The sequence below is a fragment of the Podarcis liolepis genome (genome assembly GCF_965112155.1).
Source record: "Podarcis liolepis genome assembly, chromosome: 4".
Lineage (NCBI taxonomy): Eukaryota > Metazoa > Chordata > Lepidosauria > Squamata > Lacertidae > Podarcis > Podarcis liolepis.
The window spans coordinates 1,007,139-1,016,938 of NC_139558.1; the positions used below are offsets into that span (position 1 = coordinate 1,007,139).

A 9,800-nucleotide genomic window follows, 5' to 3' on the forward strand; every position below is an offset into this window, starting at 1 on the left:
GACACTTCATATGCACGAGGGGCTGCAACATGACATATTGTAATAAAAACTGAGATTGTCCAGATTTTACATTCTGACTGGTATTCCAAGATCTACGTATGCCAAATTTCACAATATAAGGAACCAGAATGATTTGTGGATGTGAAGGGAGGATAAAGCTTGTCAATAAAACCAAAATAAATGAATGGTGATTTTTAGGAGACAAAAACCTGAGCTGGTTTCTATCCCATAATTAAGCAATTTCCTCACCATTTGAAATTGGTTTGTGTAGGGAAAGCAGAATATATAAAGTCACACACAACAACCCCTCTTACTAATGCATGTCCTCTGGTGTTTGGTTGTGATGTAAAAGCAGAAATGGAAGTGTTTCTTTTTTGCAGAAGGAATGCCTCAAACTGTTATTTATTCACATAACCCCACCCAGGAAACGACATTGTTAAGCAGCAGATGGCCTGAAGCAGAAAATACAGGGAAGAAGAAAAAAATTCAGCATGATGATGTTATTTGCTCAGGACACTGGAGTTTATAAAATGAACAAATTAAGGCAACATAGTTAGCAAAAAAGATACTATATTTGTTTAGTCTGAGAAATCGGCTCCATTATGAGATCACCTTCGGGGTTGGTTTAATTACACTGTTTTCCAGACAGGGGCAGGAATTCTAATTGAGTCCCTCAAAAACTGAAGTCAGGGTTTAACAAGTTGGTATCTATGAAGGACAAGCTTTTAATTGAATCCCATTTTCATTTAAAAATGATTCCTGTCCAAATGAAAGGGATTTCTGCTTCTCTGGAACCAGTAGGTGGCAGAACTCCCTTGCATTTGCCTTCAGAGTTTGTGAGGAACAGAAAATGGATGTGCAATCAACACGATGATAAATGCTCAAACAGGTGTGTGAAGTCACCAACATGCATGGTCATAAACACCTTGAAAGAGCTGAGTGCATGCTTGGTGGTCAACAGTCCATTTTGCTGTGTAGCTTTATTTCTGATGTTCTGCAGTGTGGCATTATGCATTTAAAAAACAAAAACAGGCATTGGCGCTGGAAATGTCAAGCCCTTGTCTGCATGCTGAAGACCCAAGAGCTGACCCAAGAGCTCCTATTTTCTCCTAGGATTTTTGTGAATACATCTATGCTGATTTATTATTAACTTTTCCTCCTGCCCTTCCTCCAAATGCCAAAAAGGTATGCATATTTTAAGTTTCAGCTCATTCCTGGCATCTCCAGGTAGGGATGGGAAAGACTCCTGCCAAAGTCCTAGAGCTCTGCATCCAGTCAGTCTGGACCAGGGCATCACCTGTTGGTGCTGGGCACAACATCAGCAGGAGCCACAGCAGCAGCAGCAACAGGAGGGAGAGGAGAAGCTGGTGCTGGGGGTGCTTGGCACTCGGCACGTGTGTGTGACACCGGCCTCCCGTCTGCTTCGTCAGTTTGTGCGTCTGGTCTAGGTTACACTGAGCAAGATAGATCCAGGGCAGCTTCATGTCCTCCTATGCTTCTCCAATTGCCTATTGCATCACACTGAGGCTGAACTTTAAAAAATAAAAGTGAAAAGGGGGGGCTGGGTTTGATTTCGAAGAAGATGCTTCTGAGCAGTTAGCAGGCAAAGAAAGAAAATATGTTCTTCAGATGCAATTACCTGAAATAATGATTGGAGGAACTAACTTGGATTTGGCCGCAAGCGAGATCTGATCCCAGATGAACTTTGAACCAAGTTGTAGTGTAGGTGTGCCAAGAGCATCACAGTTTCAAACTAAAACAAAGCTCTCAAAAGCTGCCCACATTTTCACCTGACAGTGATAACCACTCTTACAGATTGTGTGTGTGGTGTTTCAATATGTCCCTGAAAATGGTAGCATCTCACAGTGTCATCTGTCATTTGTAGCCATGAAATGAAATGCGGATTTTTTAGTCATGACGATGCTTTAATTATGTTCTTAACTGGATGACAAAAGTGCCATAGTTAAATCCTAGACCCAGGGAAGGCAGCTAGCAGTGTAATCCTATGCTTAGCTACTCAGAAGTAAGTCTAATTGATTTCAGTGAGATTTACTTTCATGTAAGCAGCTAAAGGATTGCAGTCTTGTTCTACTCTCAATCCTGAAGACAGCTATTTTGGGTATTGTCAAATTGATTAATATATTTATTTTGTAAATCTATATAATTTACTAATTAATGAGTTTGTTACTTTCAAGTCTCCTTACAGCAGCTGGTGAAATTCTGAAATACTCTCTGTAGCAAATCTTTCCTAATGATGTACAAGATCTCCCCAGTGAATCAGTATATTGACACAATTCAGTTCACAGCAGGGAATATTTCTGGTTCAACAGTGATATGCCTTCGAACAGTGGAACAATCTCATGCTAAACCATGCCTGTGAGCACCGTACACATCTTTCAGTGCATGTTATGCCAACAGTATCGGCTTATTTAATAGTTCTAAAAAGAGAAATGCTATCTATCATTGCAGTCTCCTCTAGCAATCCCATGAAAAGAAGTGTATCAGGGGTTATGGCAAAGATCTACGCTGCAAAGCAATAAATATGCAAACGGATCTATTTGAATACCAGACATCAAAAATTAATTTTAAACTGTGAGGCCATATTTACAGAACAAATTATTTATTGAGCAGATGAGGTTGAAGGGTAGAGTGCTTCTGCTGTTGCAATAGAAGAAAAGGCAGATTTTATACAAGGGTATTCTTCCTGTTGTGTTTGTTAGCTAACCTTCTCTTTCTGTTTCCACCCAGCAACAACAAAACCTACCAGTAGACAAAACTGAAATATTTAAAAAGAAGAAAATCCAAATTGCAACAAACATATTTTAAAATGATAAAATGGCTAATTAACTGATCTTGTAATGCTCTGTCTCCCCTTCTGAGCCAATTTTTTTCTTGTTATGCTTTCTTTTTTCTTTTCTTTTTTAAAATTTTGACACACGTTCATGTGAGTCCATGTCATCTGAACTGCGTAGATCTTCAATCTCAGTTGACTATGTTAAAGAAAACATATTATATAGCAATGCTGATCTAAGGTTTATTTTCACACACATATGTCTTTGTGCTTGTTTATTTCTTTGTGTGCTTTGTTTGGGTTGTTTTCTCTTAGGAGGGCACTTGAAGTTTGCTGTGCTGATGAGCTTCTGAGAAAAAAGCACACTGATCATATAACAGCTGCCCAGACTCTAAATGTTTTATAGTGGCCCACTGGTTTTCATTTAGTTTTTATTTAGCAAGCAGCGGTATGCAAGGAGTATTGTCGTTGTTCCAACATAGCTTTAATACAAGGTTTAGTCTCTACAACGAGTGATGCTGAGACTCCGGCCATTCCTTCTCACCTGAGAGCCCTTTCCCTACTTCTACATCTAGGTTGATAATAATTGTTTTAATTTGGCCCTTACGAATTAGGCCTGTTGCACTCCTGAGCATATCACTGGTAGCAAAAGAAGGCTAGAGGCATCATTACTTCAAAACACCACCCCAGTCAGTCCCCACCTTTCGGAAACTTACCAAGAGGAAAGGGAATTATGGCAGGGAGGGCCCATCACAACAATTCAGGCCTCAGTGCTTCCATTAGTGCATATAGCAATATCTGGGGGCACTGGGAAGCATCAGAAATGTGGTTGCCATGCATCCCAAGATCAAGGCATCCTGCTGAGTAAATATCCACCTATCCATTTATGCCAGGAAGCCTGTTTGTCAGTGTCCTTCTTGAACTGTGGTGCCCAGAACTGGACACAGTACTCCAGCTGAGGTCTGACCAGAGCAGAATACAGTGGCACTATTACTTCCCTTGATCTAGATGCTATACTCCTATTGATGCAGCCCAGAATTGCATTGGCTTTTTTAGCTGCTGCGTCACACTGTTAGCTCATGTCAAGTTTGTGGTCAACCAAGACTCCTAGATCCTTTTCACATGTACTGCTCTCAAGCCAGGTGTCCCCTATCTTGTATTTGTGCCTCTCATTTTTTTTTTTGCCCAAGTGCAATACATTACATTTCTCCCTGTTAAAATTCATCTTGTTTGTTTTTGCCCAGTTCTCTAAACTGTCAAGGTCATTTTGAAGTGTGATCCTGTCCTCTGGGGTGTTAGCCACCCCTCCCAGTTTGGTGTCATCTGCAAATTTGATCAGGATGCCCTTGAGTCCATCATCCAAGTCGTTGATAAAGATGTTGAATAAGACCGGGCCCAAGACAGAACCCTGTGGCACCCCACTAGTCACTCTTCTCCAGGATGAAGAGGAACCATTGATGAGCACCCTTTGGGTTCGGTCAGTCAGCCAGTTACAAATCCACTGAGTGGTAGCATAGTCAAGACCGCATTTTACCAGCTTCTTTACAAGAATATCATGGGGCACCTTGTCAAATGCCTTGCTGAAATCAAGGTAGGCTACATCCACTGTGTTCCCTTCATCTACCAGGCTTGCAATTCTGTCAAAAAACGAGATCAGGTTAGTCTGACATGACTTATTTTTCAGAAATCCATGCTGACTATTGGTGATCACAGCATTCCTTTCTAGGTGCTCACAGCCTGGGAAATTATTTCCCATGACATCCTAGAATGCATGGATGGGTGCCTTGTGGCCCCATCCAAATTCCAAGGATTATAGTTGCTGCATGCTTAATCCACTCGACCCTCACCTTAGTCTCGTAGGAGTAGGGAGGACTCACAGAAGGGAGCAGTCCTCAGGTGTGTCTGGGCCCACTTCAAAATAGACTTGGAGAACTGGGCTTTTGAAATTCCATGTCTGTATCACGTCACCCAGCAGTTAGAAACCTTGCTGCACCATATTGTTCTGAAGTGGTTCCAGGTTAGCGTGCTTGAAATGGCTTGTTCAGTTGCTTCTGAAACGTCAAAGATAACCACCCCCTTTTAAAGTATTACTAAACTTACTACTTGTGAAAGACACTATTTGCTGGCAATACCTCAAAAATTGTTTTAATTAACCTTCTTAAAATTGGTAGATGCCTTACCAGTCAGCTGTAAGCCCCCCAGTTCTGATCAGAAATGGGGGAGGGTGCTTAACCATTTGCCCCCACCCATCCCAGTTGGACACAGGTGAGCATCTCTAGGATTGCAGTCTTGTTCTGCTCTCATGTCTTATTTGTTTGCAGTATTACATGCAGGTCCAGCTGTTTGGAGATCTGAATCTGCAGTGTGTCTAGCAAAGTTTTGGGACTAATTCTTCATGTTTGGATAGCAGGACCTGTGTTTACTGGATACCTGGAGGCAAGATGAACTCTGCAACAGTTTCCCCCACTGTGGGGCAGGAGGAGAACAGCCTGAGAAACAGAACCATGCTCTTTTTCTGCTTTGCTTATGCGCTTGTAGTGGGTCTCTTATTTCCCATGGCACAATTGCCCACAGAGAGCCAAACCTACACATTTTCTGAACTTTGTTCTCTGTATTTCATTGCAATGAAGCCTCCTAGCAAGGCAGTTTAGCAGCTTTTCCATCTTCATGTAAAATAATAGATTGTATCTCTTACAATTTATTAATGCTGCTACTGTAAACTGATTTGATTTATATTTTTGCTGGCAGCAATGGCCTAATTATTTTCATATTACTGTGTGTGGTCCTAATGATAATTGTCCTCAATTTATACACTGACTAAACATCCACTTTCACCGATCTGGAGATTGTGAGATTACTGATGAGACCAAAGCAAAATCTGTAGAAGTTGAATATAATTAGTGATAAAGGGAGATTATGGAAAGGAACTGTACAACTCAATTTTTATTAGAAGAGTCTTTTGAAAAGCTGGCATAAGCCAAGTGATATTCAAATTGGAGAGAGGCTGCCTGGAAGCTCGGCTTGCTCATGGCTGTGCACACACCATACACTTAACAGGCATTTCCCCCAAGACCCCTGGGAACTACAGTTTACCCCTCATGGAGATACAATTCTCCACACCCTTAATATACTACAGTTCCCAGATTGCTGGGTGTGGGATTGAAATACACTCAGAGTCGCAAAGTGATTTCATGCTCTTTATTCAGCTCATAGTGGTGAGGAGGAATGAATGAAAGTCCCCTCACAGTATCTGCTTTATATACATTATTTACACAATGGGCTGCACATGATTGGCTAATCCCGGAATTCTACTGTAAGCCAATCAGGTTGTGGATTCACTTCTATCTGGAGCAGGATTGGGTGGTTCCTGCCAACCAATCATACTGCTGCATTGTTCTAGGACCAATCAGACTGCTGCATTCTGAATCCTATTGTTCTAGGACGAATCAGACTGCTGCAGTTTGGATCCTATTCAACTCAGTACATAACAGGGATACAGGGGCAAAGGCATCATTTCCAAATTATATCAGGAGATGTTGACTATAACCTTAGATCCACTGCCTGGGATGAAAGTTGTATAGGAGGGGGATATAAATGAAAATATTGGTGACGCACAATGGAATAATACATGAACCAGCTTCTGTTTGGGAGCATGCCCTAAAGGAATTTAATAGGTGGTACAGGATGCCCGTTCAGCTCTCATCCAACCAATGCCAGCCATGTGGTGACAAGGTTGCAAGAGGAGGGGCATGTACTACCACCTGGGGTGAGAATGCCCATTGATGGTTTTTGGAACAATGCGTATAAAGAAATGGTGGATATTGTGAAAGAATCATTGCAAGTTACACCACAGCTGTCATTATTATATTTATTTGAAGACATAAATGTAGACATCAAAGCTAAGGGACTTCTGGGGGTTTTTTTATACTAATGGTTGTACAGCTTTCAATGGCTAAAAAATGGAGAATCTTGGAAACTTTGGACCTCTCATAGTGGTATAAGAAGGTATAGAACCTAACAGTTTATCAAAACATAACACAGAATTTAAGCGTTAAATTATGAACAAGCTTTTTATGCGACTTGGTGGTATGTCATTAATTATATTATCAATGCCACTTTTCAATTCTGGTTTTCAGCAGTATCTCTGGGAGGCTGGAACTCATGACTGTGCTCTGGCTTTGAAAGTTTCTACAGATATTTTTGCCTTACTCCCCGCTCCTCACAAATATTACTCATTATTTTGTTTCTGTATTTTTATTAATATGGAAAATCTCAAATGAGATTTAATGTTGCCTCCCCAGGAGTACTTTTACAATTTAATATTTGTTTAGTTTGTGTTTATATTTATGTATAATAAAACTCAATAAAAGTGATATTAACAATGAATTCCTCCTTGGGTAGGACTCTTACTCAGCAACTTACGTCCAGCCTCTTTCAGCCTAAGCTGCCTCCTGGGGCTTTTGTGAAGGAGAGAGGGGAAACACCTACACTCTTCTGAACTCCTTGAAGGAAGAGAGTGATAGAAATAGAACGAAAACACAAACTTCTGTTAAGGCTCAACAAGCGAAGGAGGTGGAAATGCCAAATAGGCACTAATGGCAACTCTGCTACTCCAAGGCCCAGTAGTGGCACCTTGCCTGGTGGAAAAAAGTGAGATGCTTTGATTGGAAGAAGACTGAAGCACCAACCTCAGCCAATCAGCATCGCCCTGCAAAATTTAGGGAGGGCTCCAAGACAAGAGAGCCACTTGGGCCGGGGCGGGAGAGTGCTAGAGTTCTGTCTAGTCAAGTTGAGTGGGATCAATTCCAATCTGTTACCTCCGAGGATGTGGACAGGCTGCTTGGACGAGTGAAACCAACCACCTGTCTCCTGGATCCTTGCCCATCCTGGCTTATAAAAGCTAGCCGGGAAGGACTGGGCGATGGGCTTTATGGGGTGGTGAATGCTTCCCTCCGTGAGGGAGCCTTCCCAGACCCGCTGAAAGTGGCGGTTATTAAACCACTTCTTAAAAAACCATCTTTAGATGCGGCCACGATGGCCAATTATCACCCAGTCTCAAATCTTCCATTCCTGGGCAAGGTGATTGAGCGAGCGGTTGCCGAACAACTCCAGGCACGCCTGGAAGAAGCGGACCATTTGGATCCCTTCCAGTCGGGATTCAGGCCTCATCATGGGACTGAAACTGCCTTGGTCGCACTGGTTGATGATCTCCGGCGGGCTAGGGACAAAGGTGAGAGCTGTTTCCTAGTTCTGCTGGATCTCTCAGCGGCGTTTGATACCATCGACCATAGCATCCTTCTGGACCGTCTTGAGGGGCTGGGAGCTGGGGGCACTGTCATACAGTGGTTCCGCTCCTTCCTCCTGGGCCGTGTTCAGAAAGTGGTGGTGGGGGATGAGTGTTCAGACCCCTGGGCTCTCACTTGTGGGGTGCCTCAGGGTTCTGTCCTCTCCCCCATGCTTTTCAACATTTACATGCAGCCGCTGGGAGAGATCATCAGGAGGTTTGGGCTGGGCGTTCATCAGTATGCCGATGATACCCAGCTCTACCTCTCTTTTAAATCAGAACCAGTGAAGGCGGTGAAGGTCCTGTGTGAGTGTCTGGAGGCGGTTGGAGGATGGATGGCGGCTAACAGATTGAGGTTGAATCCTGACAAGACAGAAGTACTGTTTTGGGGGGACAGGAGGCGGGCAGGTGTGGAGGATTCCCTGGTCCTGAATGGAGTAACTGTGCCCCTGAAGGACCAGGTGCGCAGCCTGGGAGTCATTTTGGACTCACAGCTGTCCATGGAGGCACAGGTCAAATCTGTGTCCAGGGCAGCTGTTTACCAGCTCCATCTGGTACGTAGGCTGAGACCCTATCTGCCTGCAGACTGTCTCGCCAGAGTGGTGCATGCTCTGGTTATCTCCCGCTTGGACTACTGCAATGCACTCTACGTGGGGCTACCTTTGAAGGTGACTCGGAAACTACAACTAATCCAGAACGCGGCAGCTAGACTGGTGACTGGGGGCGGCCGCCGAGACCATATAACACCGGTCTTCCCAGTACGTTTCCGAGCACAATTCAAAGTGTTGGTGCTGACCTTTAAAGCCCTAAACGGCCTCGGTCCAGTATACCTGAAGGAGCGTCTGCACCCCCATCATTCTGCCCGGATGCTGAGGTCCAGCGCCGAGGGCCTTCTGGCGGTTCCCTCATTGCGAGAAGTGAGGCTACAGGGAACCAGGCAGAGGGCCTTCTCGGTAGTGGCGCCCGCCGTGTGGAACGCCCTTCCAGCAGATGTCAAAGCGATAAACAACTACCTGACATTCAGAAGACATCTTAAGGCAGCCCTGTTCAGGGAAGTTTTTAACGTGTGATATTTTACTGTATTTTTGGTTTTTATGGAAGCCGCCCAGAGTGGCTGGGGAGGCCCAGCCAGATGGGCGGGGTATAAATAAATTATTATTATTATTATTATTATTATTATTATTATTATTATTATTGGTATTAGCAATGGCAGAGAGCTGGGTGGGGAGCAAGGGAGCTTCTGTGGCTGTTGCTCGGTTGGTCTGAGCCTCAAGACCTCAAGTCAGCATTGCCAAGCAAATGGAGCCGGGCCTTCCCAAATCACAACAAAGGGTCATTTGGAAAGTTTGTGCATAGTTTATATAATGACACTTACCTAACAGCACAAAGTACAGCAGAGCTGTGAGAGGCTAAGAGCAACCTGCCCAGGCCTCTGAATCCCCCTCCCCCTGCTCTGGTATTATGGAAATCAGCTCATTTGATGGAGAGCCATCCTAGAGTAGCAACAGCGTCACCACTCTGTGCCTATCATGAGATAGCCTGTTTCATTTATTTCTGCTGAATTATACGAGTAGAATCAGCCTATGAAGTCATAGGTTGTTGCCATAGGAATGTCTATGAGATCACAAATGCAGTATTGGATTTGCTCACAGCTGTGAATGTGAAGGGAAACTTCAGCTGAAACATAATAGCTTCCATAATTAAACCCATAGTTTGACAGGTTAT

General features: G+C 43.6%; 1 long non-coding RNA gene across 1 annotated transcript; it reads right to left on the reverse strand.

The window, feature by feature from the left end:
- Nucleotides 1–4,644: 4,644 nt before the first annotated feature.
- Nucleotides 4,645–9,575, reverse strand: LOC310704847. Its single transcript, XR_014525062.1, has 3 exons — nucleotides 9,451–9,575; nucleotides 7,214–7,293; nucleotides 4,645–4,842 (listed from the first exon to the last, which is right to left on the reverse strand). It is a non-coding gene; the product is annotated as an uncharacterized lncRNA (long non-coding RNA).
- Nucleotides 9,576–9,800: the final 225 nt, after the last annotated feature.